At 49.8% G+C, this 18,039-nt stretch overlaps 1 long non-coding RNA gene across 2 annotated transcripts; it reads right to left on the reverse strand.

Annotated features, from left to right (window-relative positions):
• Window positions 1-2,940: 2,940 nt before the first annotated feature.
• LOC124097366 (uncharacterized) lies at window positions 2,941-18,033 on the reverse strand. Of its 2 annotated transcripts, none has more exons than XR_006853184.2 (5): window positions 17,545-18,033; window positions 6,819-6,999; window positions 6,199-6,403; window positions 4,564-4,664; window positions 2,941-3,210 (listed from the first exon to the last, which is right to left on the reverse strand). It is a non-coding gene; the product is annotated as an uncharacterized LOC124097366 (long non-coding RNA). The 2 variants fall into 2 exon arrangements; XR_009227444.1 differs by having other exon boundaries at window positions 2,941-3,195; window positions 17,545-18,032.
• Between the last annotated feature and the right edge of the window lie 6 nt (window positions 18,034-18,039).

Genomic DNA, 18,039 nt, shown 5'->3' on the forward strand with positions numbered 1-18,039 from the left:
GATGCTCCCTGGGAGGAAGGGGCTTTGCAGAAGGAAGCCCGTGTCATTTGACTCCAGACTCTGTGTCCCAAGCAGCCCTGCTGGGCTGACTCCCAACCAAGTGTAAGCCAGAGGCATGACCTCACCTTCTCCTCCAGGGCCATCCGAACACGACAAATCCACAGGGAGGAGCCGCTCTGCATGGACAGAGCCAAGTGGAGCCATGCACATTCATGGCGTAGCCATGACCCAGGCAGAGTTTTTGTCCCCCCAAAAGCCCCCAGGAGGCTCAGAAACAGCCAGGAGCCAGTATGCAGCTCTAGCCCAGCCACTGGCCGTGGAGATACCGTCTAATGCCAACCCGGAGGGACTATTGTGAATGAGATCTCATTAGTGCTGTTTTTTTTTTAAAAAAATCTTAATTTGCATTCATTCCTTGCCAGGATACTGAAATGCAATTGATTTTTTGATATTTTGAACTTGTATTTTGCAATCTCACTAAACTCACTAGTTCTTGTAGCTAAATTGATTACACTGAATTTTCTATATAGTGATCATATCATCTGCAAATAAATGCAATTTCACCTTTTTTTTTTTTGTTTTGTACCAGATATTGTACCCAGAGGTGCTTAACCACTGAGCCACATCCCCAGCCCTTTTCATTTTTTGTTTTGAGACACTGTCTAGCTAAGTTGCTTAAGTTACTGAGATTGGCCTCAAATTTCTGATCCTCTTGCCTCAGCCGCCCAAGTTGCTGGGATTATAGGCATGAGCCACCACACCCTGCCAATTTTACTGTTTCATTTCAAAAAAAAAAAAAAGTGGCAACTCATATTCACCTGCAGGTATTAACGTTAGAAGGCTTCCTGAAACACCTGGGAAGAAGAATGGGCTCTGCAAGGATTTAGGTCCCCCAAGTTGAGAAACTAAGACTCAGAATGAGCAAAATCAGCTTGTCGTGCAACTTATTGATGGCAAAGTTACAGTGATCATAGTCCCTCCACTCCTGGGTGGTCATGGAGTTCGTGAAATATCTGGTGGGAACAGAATTTGCAACCCAAAGAACTGGGTGCCTGCTGTCTGGTGAAAACATGTAAATCCTTAGTAATACACTTTATTTGAAAATTAAGCATGTCAATATTTAAAGTACAAGTTTTTTGATATTTAAAACTTTTAGATTCTGTAGTCCTACCCTTAGTAACTGATAGACAATCATAAAATGCACAAAGATGTGGATCAGTCAATTGACAGAGGATGTGGAATATTATCACATTATTACTTATATAAAATAACTTGGAGATCACCTGAATATTCAGAGAAAATGTGGAATGTCATACAGCCATTTCAAATGGCCACCTTGCACAGACATATCTTTATGATATATTTGCCAGGTGTGGTGGCACATGCCTGTAATCCTAGCAGCTCCGGAGGCTGAGGCAGGAGGATCACAAGTTCAAGGCCAGCCTCAGCAACTTAGTGAGGCTCTAAGCAACTAAGAAAAACCCTGTCTCAAAATAAAAAATGAAAAGGGCTGGGGATGTGACTCAGTGGTTAAATACCCTTGGGGTTCAATCCCTGATATCAAAATAAATAAATCTTTATGATGTGTTTGATTTATATCCAAGTGAAATGGAGTGAAATATATATAAATTTGATTTGATGTAAAATATATATATATATATATATATATATATATATATATATATATATCTCCATATCAAATGATACATATATGTGAATATGTCTGGAAGAGAAATATTTCAAAATATTTACCTACTCCTTAAAAGTGATATTAAGAATAAGTTTTCCCTCTTTGTTTTATCTTCACTTTCTTGTTTTTCTTTAGCTAAGTTTATAACAATATCAATATCATTTAATAAGCATTTACTCTGTGCTAATCACCAGATCAAGTGCTTTATTTATGTTTCCTTAGTGAATCCTGGTAACAATTCGAGGAGACAGATCCTACAGATTGAGAATCTCTATTCCAAAAATCTAAAATCTGGAATGTTCCCAAATCCAAAACTTTTCGAGATTTGACATGGCACTCAAAAGATTTTGGATTTGGAGTTTTCAGATTAGGGATTAGGGTAAAATAATATGTAAATATTGCAAAATCTGGAAAGAAAAAAACCCAATGCTTGGTCCCAAGCATTTTGGATGAGATACTGAATCTTCCTCATTTTTTTAGGCATGATAATTTTAGTTGAAAGTAACAAAACACTCAACTCAAACTGGCTTAAGCAAAGAGAAAGGATTAATTAGCTAATATCAATGGAAAACCAGGATTGGCTTCCTGCAGGAGCCCGAAATTTGTCCACCAATCTGAGGGTTCTCCTGGCAGCTCCACTCTTGGACATCCAGCTCCATTTGGGAGTGGGGTGTCCTTGAAGTGCTCAGCTGTGAGGCCATGGAGAGATGAGCTTCAAGCAAAAGCCCAGTTACTCTTATTGGATGGCTTCTGGCTCTCCCAAAGCCAAAATAAAATCAGGCTCATGGATCCTGGAAGGAGGATAAAATAAAACCATCCACCACAATTATCATTTGCAACTTGCTAGTGAGGAAACTAGAGTTCAGAAATAGGAACTAATTTATAACAAAGTCCAACAGAGAGTAAGGTGGCCAGGACTTGAACCTGCATTGTCTAACTCCAAAGACATACATTTATTAACTGCTTGAACCTGTTTCCTATGATCATTTGTATAGTATTTTGATTCATTTTGGAATAAAATAGAATCAAAAGCCCCCCTTAGTGGGCTGGTGGTGCCCGGCTGCTTAAACTGGACTGGATTAGGGCTTCCCTGAGACGCCATGCCCAGCACCTCCAGCCAAGATGGTGGCAGCCTGCAGGCACTTTGCAAGACCCACGTTGTCCCTCCCTCAAGACGAGGTGTCAAGAGCAGCTCTGAGACCAGCAATGGCAAGCGCGGCTGGGAGGAGAGAGAGGGAGTCGGAACACAGTTAATGATAATAACGGCTGATTTTATTGGTGGCTTATCACGTGTTGGGCACTGTGCTGTGAACTCCTCGCGGCTGCCTGGGGAGGTGGGCACAGTTGGTGCCCTGTGTTACAGATGAGGGACTGCAGCAGAGGGGCGAAGTTCCTGGTCAGGGTCACACAGCCATCTCAGTGGAGCAGGGCTGGGGTTGAGGTCTCAGGTTCTACTGCCTGCCCGGCAGCTCCTCTCTGCAGACAAGAGGGAATTCTGGTGGCACCTGTGGAGATCAGAACTGGAAGAAAGTGGACGTGCGGAGGACGCAGCTCCCAGTATTTAAGGGCTGAGGACGGCAGATGCCCCCCGGCTAATGTCCTCTCCACATTTTCCTGGCATTTGCTGGGAAAGGGTTATGCAATCAGAGCTAAGAAACAGAGCTCTGTCTCCAGGGCTGCTGCATATTCTTCCTGTTGCGAGTTCAGCCTTAATCTTGAGTTTATAATTATTTTATACGGTGAAGGATGACATCACTGGTGAAAGTAAATCCAAACCCTAAGTAGACACTTAGGCTTAAGTGGATGTTCAATTAGGAAAATGTTCATGATAGATTGTTAGTGATTTTCTTAAAAATGCAAACTGCATATCATATATATATATGATCCAAATGTTTTTTGAAAAGACTAGCCATATATAAGGAAGACCAAAGGAATAAACAAAAAGACTAACTCTGAAAGCTGGTATTATGATTATTTTTATGTTCTCATTTTCTACACTTACCAAATTTTCTATAACAAAGTACTTTATATTCATAATTTAAAAGTCATTATAATTTTTACAAATGTTTCCAAGTCTAAGGAGCATACGGCTCCCATTACCACCTCGAGTTCTGTTTTCCTTTTAACTTCCCTCTTCCTTTATTTGTTTTGTCATTCAACAAACATGCACTGAGTTCTGCTGAGCTGGGCCGCCAATCAGAGTGGACCAGACACAGGTTCCCTTGAGGAACTCCTTGTACAGTAGGTGGACAGACAGACACTCCTAGACCACAGTTGTCTGCCCAGGCATGAGTAGCCCACTAGATGTGAACCCCATGAGGTCAGGACCCTCTGGGTCATCTCTGTACCCCAGTTCCTGGGATAGATGAGTTCATATCCCAGCTTATTTGACTTCAGTTTCCCCTTCTGCAAAACATGAGGGTAATACCCACTCCACAGTGTTGTTTGAAAACTCGTTTAACATGTAGAAAGTCCTTTATATGATACCTGGATATATACTAGGCTCTTGTAACAGTAGAAATAATGCATTTCAAATTGGGTAGATTGGGGCTGGGGTGTAGCTCAGCCGTGAAGCACTTGCCTCACATGTACACAGCCCTGGGTTCGATCTCCAGCACCCCCCCCACACACACACACAAAACAAACATTGGGGTAGATTATGATGATGTACAAAGTCTGAGTTCAGCTATCCTCTGAAAATATCTGGAGTTTGACTAGAAGGAAATTTGGTTTATAATTTGGAGAAGAATGTCTAGATTATTCTCACTTTTATCTAAGAAGTACAGAAGCATTTATTAAACTTTAAAATGGATTTAAGTACAAACCAAAACCTTGAAGCAGTAAAAATTCGAGGAAGGGCCGGGAGTACACACCTGTAATCCCAGCGGCTCTGGAGACTGAGGCAGGAGGATCACGAGTTCAAAGTCAGCCTCAACAAAGGCAAGGCACCGAGCAACTCAGTGAGACCCTGTCTCTAAATAAAATACAAAATAGGGCTGGGGATGTGGCTCAGTGGTTGAGTGCCCCTGAGTTCAATCCCCAGTACCAATAGGGAATAGGGAAGAAGAGCAGAAAGAATACATATAATATTCCTTGTTTTTAGAAGCTGTTTGGAGACAATATTATAAAATGACATGAAATGTTTAAAAAGAAATTCTGAATATCAATTTTTTTTTTTTTTTTTTTTTTTTTTTTTTTTTGTAGCAGTGGGATTGAACTCAGGTCCTCACACATCCTGGGCAAGCACTCTACCACTGAGCCACATCCCCAGCCCAAGAAATTAAAAAAAAAAAAGCCAACTTTTGGCAAGTTGGTACCATTAGCACCATAGAGAAGAATTACTCCAAGTGATTTTGAAATAGGAATTTTGACTCAGCTGCAAGAAAAAAAAAAAAGTTAGTACCGTTGGTGTGCGGTGGCCTGAATATTTTGTGTCAGTCCCACTAAAATCCACGTTGGAAGCTAACCTGCAACCTGGTGTCAAGAGGGGGGCCTTTAAGAAGGGATCATATCAGGGGGCTGCTCCGTCCTCAGGAACTTGATCGATGGTCTTCCATAAGAGGCTTGAGGGAGCGTAGTTGTCCTTTGCCCTTCCTCCATGAGAGCATGCAGCTAGAAGTCCCTATCTTGGAAGCAGAGCCTGGGAGCACCTCACTAGATAACAAACCTGTTGCTGCCTTGATCTTGAACTTCTAAGCCCCCAGAACTGTGAGCAATAAACTTCTGTTGCTTTCAAATTACCCAGTCTAAGGTATTTTGTTAGAGCAGCCCCCATGGATGAGGAGATGGAGGTTGGTATTAGCTCAGCATGCTATGCATGTTAAGTGGCTCCCAGCAAATGGAAGCAAAAAGAAAGGTCATTTCTCATAAGACAAAGGACATACAGATGTAAGTCAGGCAAAAATACTGTAGTCCTGAATTCAAGTAAGAAGTGTTGTTATGACCTCATGATTTAAAAAAAATAAATCAATATACTTATATTTTGAGCAATTTTAGGTTTATAGAAAAATTGAGCAGAAAGTACGGTTTCCATATATTCCTTCTCCTCCCTCTCCCCTACTGTTAACTTCTTCCATCAATGGAGTAAGCTTGTTACACTTTATGAGCCAATATTGATACATTGTTATTAACTGAAGTTAAATTTTACACTGAGTGTGAACCCTGTGTTTCTATGGGTTTTGACAAATACATAAGGACACTTATCTACCTTATACACTAGTGACCCCTTATCCATGGGATACATTCCAAGAGCCCCAGCAGATACCTGAAACTCCAGATAGTACTGAAATATACACGTGTGTGTATGTGTGTGTGTGTGTGTATAAATAATTTTCCCCATATGAATGCCTATGATAGAGTTTAATTTGTAAATTAATAATTTATAAATTAGGCACAATAAGAAATTAACAGTAATAACTAATAATAAAGTAGAACAATCAGAACAACAGACTGTAATAAAAGTGATGTGAATGTGGTCTCTCAAAATATCTTAACTGTACTGTACTCACCCTTCTTGTGATGATGTATGACGAGACAATGGCTAGTGACAAGATGAACGGGGGTGAATGAAGTAGGCATTGTGGCACAGAGTATTCAAGCACAAGCACTGCAATGCCATGACAGGGAATCTGATAATCACATTGGTGATTAAGTGACTAACCAGTGGGTAGCATATACAGTGTGGATACACTGGACCCAGGGATGATTCATGTCCTGGAGAGACAAAATAGGAAAATATGAGATTTCTCAGAATGGAATGCAATTTCAAACTTAAAAATTGTTTATTTTGGAGAAGTTTCAATTTAATATTTTTGAACTACAGCTGACCATGGGTAACTAAAACTAGGAGCGTAGGGGAGGACTACTGTAGTGTCACACAGAATAGTTTCATTACTCTAAAGATTCCCCCATGCTCCACCAAATAGGTGGATAAGCCCTCCTGCCTCCCTCCCAACACCTGACGACCACTGATTTCTTACTCCCTGGTTTTGCCTTTTCTAGAATATCACATAATTAGAATCATACTGATAGACGTCTTCACCTAGCAATATGTATTCAAGGCCATTTCTTTTTATAGCTGAATAATGTTGAACTGTATGGGTGTACCACAGTTAGTTAACCCACTGACCTGTTGAAGGACATCTGGGTTGCTTCCCAGTTTTGGAATCAGGACTCACGATGTATTTGATTTTTTTTTTTTAATTTATTTCAAGCCAGGCACAGTGGTGCATATCTATGATCCCAGGTACTGGGGAGGGTGAGGTCAGAGAGTCACAAGTTCAAGGCCAGCCTCAGCAGTTTAGCAAGACCTGTTCAAGATTAAAAAATAATAATAATAAATTAAAAGGCTGGGGATGCAGTTTAGTGACAGAGTACCCCTGGGTCCGACCCCCAATGCCAGAGTAAATAGTGCATTTCCCACTCTCCTCACTGAAAATCCCAGAGACCAGGACCAACCCAATAGCAGAAAACAGTGCTTAAACCTAACTGTGGTATCTGCACCCCATTCCTCAGTCAAGGAAGCCGAGACTCCTTTGAGAAATGACGGTTTCTCAGCTGGAACGGAAAATGTACAAGATTTGTCAAGAGCAACTTGCTATTCCAGAAAGCAAAGAAGCCAGACGATTCTATAGGGACCAAAGGCCTCAGAAGGCAAACCAGAGAAGTCCTCTCCGGCCCAAGGGGAATGTCACAAGAATGGCAGCGGGTATTGGCCAGGTGTGGTGGCACACGCCTGTGATCCCAGTGGCTCGGGAGGCTGAAGCAGGAGGATCACAAGTTTAAAGCTAGCCTCAGCTACTTTAGGGAGGTCCTAGGCAACTTAGCCTTCTCAAAGTAAAAAATAAAAAGGGCTGGGGGTATGGCTCAGTGGTTAAATACCTCTGAGTTCTATCCCCGGTATCCCCGCCCCCCCACCCCCGCAAAAAAAAAAAAGTGTTAATAAGGACACATTGCTGTTTTTTCAATTATTCTAGCTAATAAATGAAATTGTGTGATCCTGAGTGAATCAATAAACCTCATCAATGAACATCAGCCACAGCCAACTTCACACACACACACACACACACACACAGACAGCAAGATGTCATGAGCTCCTGACGGAAGGACACTGCACCTCCTGTGAAGAATCGTTGCCAAAAATTGAACCTGAATCTGATCAAGTCTCTAGATCTAATTACAGGAAATACAGCGGCAGACACACATGTTAAAGGACCCCACAGGAATCCAGGCAGCAGATCCAGGTGGGGAGAAGGCTGCAGGACAAACAATTGGGTTTCTCCAACAGATGAACTGCAGGGCGGGGGAGGCGGGGGAGATACATAGACCTTGCAGAAGGCGCAGGACGCATCTGAGACAGGCAGGGAAATGCTAAAACCTTGGGTAGGTTTGATGATGATTTTTCCAGGTATGATAATGATACCATGGCTATTTTTTAAAAAGATTTCCGTATCTTTTGAAAATATATTTTGAAATTGTCTTAAATGAGATATTATAGTGTCTGGGATTTGGTTTAAAATAATCTGTTGGGAGCAAGGGATGTAGCTCCACGGTAGAGCACTTGCCTGGCATGTATGAGACCCTGTGTTCCTTCCCTGGCACTGCAAAAAAAAAAAAAAAAAAAAAAAAAACCTCTATTGGGATAAGAGAATTAGAGTTCCAAGATAGAGGTGAAACTAGATTGTGCCTGAGTTAAAATTGTTGGGCAATTTTAACAATGGGTGACAGAGCTGGGTGATGGGTACATTATTTTCCTTTTATATAAGTTTGAAATTTTCCATATTTAAAAATTTTTCATATTAAATAAATAAATAAAAATAAAACTTGGCTGCGGGTGTAGCTCAGTGGTAGAGCACTCGCATAGCTGCATGAGGCCCTGGCTTCAATCCCCAGCACCCAAAAAACACAAATAAACGTATAAATACAAGCTTTGGGAAGCTCCTTTTGCAAAACAGAAGGACAGCAGTGCAGGACGGGCTGTTGTGCTTCTGATGTTTTCTGTTGTCCCCTCTTGGTGTCAACAGTGGCTTGAGTGGCATTTTCTTCTCAACACTCCTTCTTCCAAGAACCTGTTGGTAAGCTGGCTCTAAACTGCCTGAGCAGGGTGAGGAGGGGCCGCGTGCCGTGCGCCACCGTCCCCCAATTGAGAGGACCCCCAACTGAGAGGAGCCCAAATGGGTTTGGGTCCCAAATAGGCAGCCCACATGGCGGGCAGGGATGCTGTCAACCCACCCGGCAGGCTTCTCTCTGGGGCGTGTACAGCACTGGGACCTTGACAGCTGGCAAAGATCTGGTCACCGTCCATGGATGGACACAAATGCATCTGCATCGAGGAGGAGCCTGGTCTCTGAGAGATACAGGCTCCAATCCCAGCTCCACCAGCCAGTCCCTCTGTGATCCCAGGCATGTGCTTCCACCTGCGTGAGCTGCAACTCCCCGTCTATAGCCCAGGCACGGTAGCAGTCCCTTCCACTAAGGCTGTCATGAAGATTCAGTGACGCTGTAGAGTGCTGGGCCCATCCAGCACACGGGCTCATTTCTGCGCTGCTGCTGTCAATGTCACCACACGGCCAGAACACAAAGGAGGGGAAATTTCCCCCAAGTTGTTCCTGGATCCGATTCCTCACTCCTTCCTCACCCTTCCTGGCTTAGTCCTGGAGACAGAGGGGTGAAGGGGGCAGGGAACCCCACTCACCCTGAAGGAGAGATGGCTGAGGACGTGGAGGAGGTGGACCGGATCTAGCTGGGAGGGGAGGCAGGCTTCTGGGAGGAGGTGACATTTGCAAGGAGACAGGCAGGATGAACAGGAGGAAGCCGGGAGAGAGTGGAGAAAGCCTCTCTGGCTAGGGGACAGCCACTCCAAGAAGCTGAAATGAGAAGCAGGCTTGGCGAGGCCCGTGGAGAGCAAAGGGGAGGGAGGCAGAGACGAGGCCAGGGAGAGGCCATGGGGAGGATTCCGCTGGGTCTGGGAAAGCCCACATGGCCAGCTCTTCCAGGGGGAACAGCCAGGCAAGATGGCATGGTCTGCAGCCGGGTGGAGGCTGGGCACGGAGGTGGGATTTCCTGGCTTTTCTGCCCACTGGGAATGGGGGCCAGGACGCCTGGACCTTGCAGAGCTCAACAACAGCCCCTCACACCCCCTTCTGAGGCTGGTACATGTCAAGGGCAGCAGCTCGGCTGCTCAGGGGCCTTGGGCAAGGCTTTCCCTGTCTGTACAATAATGGGCCCCATGACAGTTACTCTCGGGGTCCTCTTGGGGTCCCGTGAGGTCACTGATGGCAGAGGCTTCACCTAGGACTGGGTAGAGCAAGTCCCCAGTAAAACTTGGTTTACTATCGCTGTTGTTGTCTGCAGCCTGTCCCAATCCAGGCTGGACCGATTCAGGGACAGACTACTGCTGAGCCCGGGCTCCGGGGGCTGTGCTTTTCTGCATACATGTGCATCTTGCCTTCACAAGAGCCCCTCCTTCCACAGAGGGTCCAGCGGGGTTGCTCGGGGGACACATTCCAGAAAGAATAACTCTGTGTAACATGAAACCCTGAATCTGGAAACACAACCTCTATGGGAAATTGGAGGATAAGGTCTGCTCCGCGGACCGCCCAGCCTCATTCCATACAAAAGGGATATTGAAACCCAAGGGCCTCGTCACTTGGCCTCCCGCCTCTGGTCTCACCCCTCACCACAGCCACAGAGCTCTTCCTAGAAATCAAACTGACTGCCCAAGGGCACTCTCCTCAACCTGACCTCCAGGGCCCTGTGGTCAGACTCCCGCCCGGACCTGCAGCCCCACTGCAGCCTGGCAATGACCCAGCCACACAGACTTGCAGCGGATCCAGTTCTTTCTGGCCTCAGAACCTTTGCACATCCTCTATTAGGGCACTGACTGTTCTTCCAGATTCAAAAGACCGCAGGCTTTGCTGAACCCCCCAGTAGTAACAGAAGTAGTAAAATCACCCCCACTTTCCAGTTGGGGAAACTGAGGCCGTGAGAACTACCAAAGTGGCTCCTGCAACTTGGCCTCAAGCCAGGCCAGCCAGACCCCAGAATCTCTGAGACCCAAGAGGAAGCATCTGGCCATTCCTCCCATAAAACAGGGGTGTGGAGGTGGTTCAGATAAGGGGACTGAGCAGCGAAGGACAAGGGTGGGGCCAGGGTGGCAAAGAGCAGGAAGTCATCCTCAGTTCATTCAAGATCCAACCTAGACACTCAGGGACCTGTGGACCACGGCAGGACATCTACCTCTCTGAACCTCAGTTTCTTCATCTGTAAAATGGGGCTAACTACCCACCCCACAGGCACATTCTGAGTACCAGGAATGACATCTATGAAGTGCCTGACATGTGGTGGACACTCAGCAAGTGGCACGCTGCCACCCTCCCTTGATGCATCTGGGGAGGCCACACCAGTTCAGACCAGCCCAGCCCTGACTAGACTTGCATCACCCCTGAGGCAGCTGGGGCCTGGGAACCATCCCTGCCCTGTTTTCTGTTTGGGGTTTTGTGTTTCCCAGCGTTTCCTTTGGAAAAAGTCCAGCTTCCTCCCTGCTGGAAGGAGGCAGGAGGGGACTGTTCGCGCCTGGGCCTGGATGCCCAGGGGAGTCATGTGGGGAAGTGACAAGAGCCTGGGGTTTAGATTTAGGCCAATGGGGTTCAAATGCAGAATCTGACACTCAGAATGCTGTGTGACCCTGAGCAAGTGGCTTCACCTCTCTGAGGTGCTGCTTTCCTCACCTGTTACAAAGTCTCATGATCTTTACCTCAGAGGGCACTTGATGCTGATGGAGGGACTGAGATGACTCCAGATGCACTCCCTAGTGTACATACAACGACTCCTTTGGGGGACAAATTAAAGATCAGGGAAGTAGCCACAGGTTTACAGCTGGAGTCACCAACACAAAAGCCTCCTGGCAAGACACAGGAACAGGGAGGGTTTCCAGCTTGGGTGACGGTGGGGCTGTGAGGGGGCGGGGGGCATAATTCTGCTCTAGGTTATCTGTACCTTGCTGGAAATGAAGGTCCAAACTCATCAGATCCCTGACTATTCAGGAGAAAATTTCAATTTTTCATGCAAAATGCCATGATTGAAGTACGGGGAAGAGTTCAGACTGGAAAATTCAAAAACAGGCAAAACCCATGTCTACTGACAGAGGCCCAGTCACAGTTGGTGGTGAGGGTAGGTAGTGCCTGGGAGCAGGGTATGTGGTGGGATTCTGGGGCGCCAAAAACATTCTCTCTCTTAATCTGGGGCTTGCTGATGTGGGGTAATTTTAACTTTGAGTATTTTTCTTCATGCATATTATACATCAAGAAGATGCTCAGATTATTTTAAAACAAATAAATCAAGACTGCAGGACTAGGAGACAGGGTGGGTGGGTCCCACCAAACACACCTGTGGGCTGCATCCTGGCCCCGGACCACCTTCAGACACCGAGACAGGGCACGGGGGCTCTACCCACTGACACTTGGGGCTGACTCCTCTCTCTTAGTGGGCAGGTGTAAATGGGCAGTCCCCTACTTTCCAAGCCACATGGAAAGAATGCCCTCCTGGCCTAATGAGGGAGTGGGCTGGACAGTGGATGCATCTGACCTCACCTCTGCCTCCCAACAGGTGTGCTGAGTTCACACTGAAAGAAATAGGCATATTCTGCCATTTAAATGATAATGTGACACCCGCCCCCCCACCCCACAGAAAAAAAGCCTCACCCTCATCTGTTAATTTCACTTTATAAAGAATACCCAGTGGACACCAGAAGGCAGGCCTGGTTCAGTTTCCAAATCTGGATTCCACCAACACCGACTCCCAGCCCTGAGCACCCCGAGCCACAAACCCAAGGGCTGCACCCTCAATCTGCAGCATCCTGGGGACCCTTGAGCCCCTGGGTCCGAGGGATGGTGGCCCTCAGTGGGACTGCACAGCTCCACTCCTCTGCCTGACCTGGAGGGCTGGGTTTTATTTCTGTTTTCACCGTTAGCCTCTCTTTTCTGAAGCTGCATGCACCTCCTACGTCAAGCGGCGCTCGCCAAAACAAATGCACATCAGATCCATTTATTTGCACAGACACTCATAAAAACTTTACTAGACACCAAATAATTACAGGAAGGGGTGAACCTCCAACTCCGCCTCTCCGCAGCTTTTTGAAGTGGATTTAAGATAAAGATCAAATAGGATAGGCACTGGCCCCCCTCACGCCCAGCCCCCCTGCCCCAGCTATGGACCCCTTGGGGTGGAGACAAATGAACGCTCTGGTTTTTGTGAATTCGTGTCCAATTTATATAAAATGTCTTTCTGTGAGTTATTCTTAGCGTCCTAATGGGGCTTTTATGGCTCAAATACGGTCCTTGGCTTCTCTTTGTTCTGGCTCAGGTCCTCTGTTGGGGAAGCCCCTGGTTCTAGTGGGTTGCTGAAATAACCCAGCCCATCCATCTGGCAAGAAATCCATAGATTCTTGAGGAAAGAGCCTGCTAAAAATAACTATAAGTGACACTTGGAGAGTCCCACACTGTGCTCTCAATGCAATGGGCTGAAGCCCCTAATTCTAATCTTTCCCAGAGAATCTTTCCAGGGTGGGACGAGGGGAGGAGGCTGAGATGCTTGTGCTGGGGGCCTGGGCACTGCTGCTGCTGCTGCTGCTGGTTGGGGGATGTCCTGTGCTCAGCCTGCAGCTGGGCTTCACCTGCCCTGAAGGAAGGAACATGGTTGAGCTTAGGTCAGGTCTGTCCTAAGGCCCTAGCTGTAGGAGGTGGAGGCAGTTGTGGTTTTCTTAAGTGCCCCCCCTTTTAAGCAAGGATCCCCATCCAATTATTCACCAAATATTCATGGAGCCCCACTATGGCTGGGCCCTGGGCAAGTCCTTATACTTCATCCTCTCAGCTACTCTATGGGAGAGATGTTATCATTATGCCCATTTTACAGAGGAGAGCCCTGAGGCACAGAACTGTAAACCTTTTCTGAGATTCCACATCCACATCCTGAACCAGAGCTCACGGACTCCCTGAGACCCATTCTTGAACACACCTAACCACTGCCGGGTCAGAGGGAGGCCTCAGCCCTGGGCCACCCAGCCAGGGCAGTCATTCTCTGAAGGCGGGGACCAGGGAGATTGATCTCCTGACACCGGGAAGAATCCCAGGACTAATGAGTCTGACCTTGTGTTGAAAAGTCCTGGGTCTGTGACTGGAGGGTGAGGGTGCCCTGCCAGGAGGGCAGAGGGACTTGGCTGTGGTGTGTTCATCTCCCACGCTGGACACGGCCCACACTCGGCCCACACTCGGCATTCAGGGCCACACTGCCTCACCAGTGAGTTCCTGTCTCCCTGCTACCCTTGCCCCACACCCTGGGGGTGAGGAGCTTCCAGCAGGGAAGGTGAGACCCAGCCGCAGTCCTGGGGCGAAAGACCCCAGGACTGTCTCAGAGGCTTCCCAGTCACTGGGTCCTATGGCCCTCCGCCTGGGCTCAGGGTCTCTGGGGCTCTACCGCCCTCACAGGGAAGACAGGAAGACCACGGACACTTCATGGGGCTGTGGGGAAGCCAGGACAATGTTACTCTATGCTGCCAGACCCTCTGACCCCCATGGCCCGGCCATGCTCAGCTGGGACCTACAGGGGAGCTCCTCTGCAGCTAGCTCAGAGATTCCCAGCAGCAGAGGTGTCCTCAATGCACTTCCAGCACCCTCCCTCGTGGGTCAGATCCCGGGACTAGCAGCTCCTAACCTGGCCCAGGCCCAGCTGCGGCTCTCCCAGACAACCAAAGGTCCCCCGCAGCCAGGACAATCCAGTGGCCCTGGCTGTCCCCTGAGGGCAGAAACTAGAAGCTCCTGCTCCATCCCCGCCCATCCGCATGCCTCCAGCCGAGGTGCTGGGGCTCTACACGGGAGGGTCCTCTGGCTCCACTCTGGTCGGAATCAGGAAACCGCCACGAAATCATGGCAACCTGGGTCAGGCTCCCTGGGGAAAGTCCTACCAGCTGTGCTGGCTCCTAGCTCGCAGTAAGCGGGTTGCGAGGAAGTGTGTGAGGAATTAAGAAGAGGAGCCAGGGGAACGGGGCAGGGCTCGGTGGAGATGAGGTGTCTTGCAGACTAGGAAGAGACCAGTCTCCTTCCCAGCCTTCTTGTTTCTCAAGAGCAATTTCAAGTCGCCGATTCAGTTTTGGAGACAATCCCCTGCTGGTTCTGCCACTGAAGTCCAAGCCAGAGAGCATCCGGGTCTGGTCCGACAGCACCAGGGGGTGCGAGGGGCCACTGGTGCGGTGGGTCACAGGGCAACGGGTGGGATCCGCCAGTACGCAAGAGCTCAGGGCTGGTCAGGCGGAGCCAGGTGTGGCTTGGCTCCCAACAGCAGGAGCTGGTTCTGGGCCTAGGCCCCTATGCGGCAGCCTTGTTCTTGGGCAGGGGCAGTGATCCGGAGGCACAGGAGCTCTGGTGGTGCTTGGGAGAGAGAGAGACCTGGGGCCTCAGGGGGCAGTAAGCACAGGACCCCGAGGGCCATCTCAACTGGGGTGATGGGGAACACAGAGAGACGGACAAGGGGCAAGGAACAGGGCCTACAGGAAGTGCATGGGGGTGCAGAGGGGGCCAGGTTGTACACTGAACAGAGAAGGACCAGAGAAGGCAGCCTGGCTTCACCCAGTTGCAGGCGCTGGCAGCCTGTCCCAGGTGGTGGCTGGTGGCATGGGCTGTGATTACAACAGGGACGCTGAGAGAAAAGCCAAGAATCTATGCGCCCGGGAGCACCGGCTGCGGCAGAGACTATCAGGGGTACTTCAGTGAAACCCTGCTTTCAGGCGCTGTGCGAAGGAGCCCCTGAACACAATCGCCAGCCAGAGGGACAAGGAAGCCTGAAAAGCCTCCATTCAGCAGTGGGGGGCAGAGTGGGTGCACAGGAGAGGTGTAGAGGGGAAGGGCAGGGAACGGGGACGGTGTGATAGAGAACGGGAAACAGGAGGGGGGTGGAACATTGCGCCCGGAGTTGAAGGGCCAGGGCCTATAACAGGAGAGGACTCTCAGTGCGCCCTGGAGAGGGCCAGGGTCTGGGTCTGGTCCTGGAACAAGGCCAACAGGCGGTCGCCCAGCAGCATTGCAGGGACAAATCATGGCCAGCAGAGGGCAGAATGCGCCCGGTCCACCCGCCCGCCCCGCGCGGGGATCCGCGCCTCCAGGCTCTGTGTGCTGGAGTCTAGTTTGCCAGGCTTCTCCCGGCAGTGGAGCGCCCAGGCTCAGATATCCGAAGAAGACCGCCCAGGCTCAGGCCAACCTCGGGGCTCATGACCTGGGGTTTCAAAGATTAAGCAAAGACAAGGGACCAAGGGCGTGTGCGGGAGGAGACGTGCAGAGGGGGCCAGGTTGTACACTGAACATCTACTCCTGCATCCTCCAGAATACAGACACACAAAGATGCCGAAACATATAGAGAGACACAAAGACACACACACACACACACACGCATACACACAAACACCCCCCTCTGGGAGACAGAATCATTCAGGAACTCGGAGTTAGGCGCGCACATGTGACATGAAGATACACATAAGCAGAAAAACCTTCCAAATACAATACAGGGGCTGAGACACACACAAGATGTAGGCACCCACATAGAGTGACACAGACACACAGGGACACCAACAAAGATGTACCAAAGCACCTAAGACTCAGAAGCATGAAAGGATCTATAGATCCCCCCCACACACACACAAGGATCTAGGGTAATCAGAGTCGGATTCACACTTTTAGATACCGAAAAGTGACAAGGACACAAAAATATGTGCTCAGAGAAACGGGTGCACAAGTACGCAAGAACCTCAGGGGAGAGTGCAGACTCACAAACACACACAGATACCCACCAACACATACGCAGGTACTGGGGTGGGAGCTCCTAATCCTTGACAAAGCCGGGCCCCTCCGCGGGGCCCCGCGGCACAAGGGGCCACTTCTGACCAAGCCTCCCGCAGGTTCCAAATCCGATCCGCCCTCTCGCCTCCAGCGGGGTCAGGGGACCCGCCCCCCCTGCCCTCCGCCCCCGCCCCGCTCCGCGCCGCTGCTCCTCTCCGGGAGGGGCTCTGGCAGCCCTGCAGCGGCTCACCCAGCAGCCCGCGCCTGCCTCAGGGCTGCACCAGCCCTACTGTCCCTGGACTAGCAGTGCGTTGGGGAGGACCCAGGGGCCACAGCCCGAGCATGACGCCCTGTGGCCCGACGCATTGGCCTCCTGAGTCCAGAGCCGGTGCCAGGCCCGACGGGCGCGGGAGTCGTCAGCTAGGTCTAGCCGGGCTTTCGCTAGGAGATGTCTAGGCCCACTTTGCCGGTGATGGCCAGGACACCGTTCCTGACCTGCCCAGCCTACCGACTCCTAACTGGGATCCTCGGCCGTCGCCAAAGGGTGCTTCTCCCAGTGTCCAACCTGATTTCCTTGGGGTGACCGAGCACAAGTCATCCCGTGCCTTTACCTCTAGACCTTGGGGCCACCACTCCCTACCCGCGTCTTACACGCCAAACCCTGCGAGGCCCAGCTCCAGCCCAGGGTCCCCTTTCCCAGCCTCAATCATCATCTAAACTCTTCGCCTGAACCCGGGCCTGACCTTCCTCGCCTACCCAATGTCCCGCATTCTCGATCTCGGGGCCCCAATTCCTCCTTCAGCTCGCTCCTCCATCCGATCTCTGCCAGCATGAAGCTTTCCCGACTCCCCACCCGAAACCCGGTCCCACTCTCCCTCCCTGGGCCGGGCCTCCCTTAGGCGAGGCCGAAGCCAGCAGTCTTCTTCTGCTCGCTTCGGTCCCTCAATCCCGGCAGCCAGCCCTCTCAGCGAACCGAGGTGTGTGGGCACCCGCCGCCGCCCGGGAGACGCCAACTTAGCCCCTGCGACCTACCTCTGCCGACTGTCGGAGTCCCCGGGCGGCCGCTGCCGGCTGGCGCCGTACCCGGGAGGAGCCGCTGCGCTCCCCGCCGTCCGCGCAGTCTGGCCTTGCTCGGGGCCACTCCTCTTAGCACTGAAGCTTTACAAAATATTAATAATAAAGAAGGAAAGGAAGAAAAAAAGAAAGCCTCCATTTCCCAACTCCCAAATCAATTTTCCAAGGAGGTGGGGCAGAGGATTGTTTCAAAGGCGACCCAATTTTCTTCGAGGGACCATCAGGGCGACCGGACGGGCAGGGAAGCCGGGGCCGGAGCTCGGGGCCAGGCGCAGCGCGGGACACTGGCTGGGGGCGCGGGGAGCCCTCCCGCGGGGGGGCGGCGACGGCACTATTTGACGTGGAGCCGCCGGCTCATCCCGGCGCAGGGATACGAGGCGCACCAATGAGTTCAAATGTCAGGAAGTTTGAGGAGGGGTGAGGCGGCTCCCGGCCGGAGTATCCCTCCGCCGC

Source organism: Marmota monax, unplaced genomic scaffold, assembly GCF_021218885.2.
Source record: "Marmota monax isolate L192 unplaced genomic scaffold, Marmota_monax_Labrador192_F-V1.1 WCK01_AAM20220418_F8-fsc00020, whole genome shotgun sequence".
NCBI lineage: Eukaryota > Metazoa > Chordata > Mammalia > Rodentia > Sciuridae > Marmota > Marmota monax.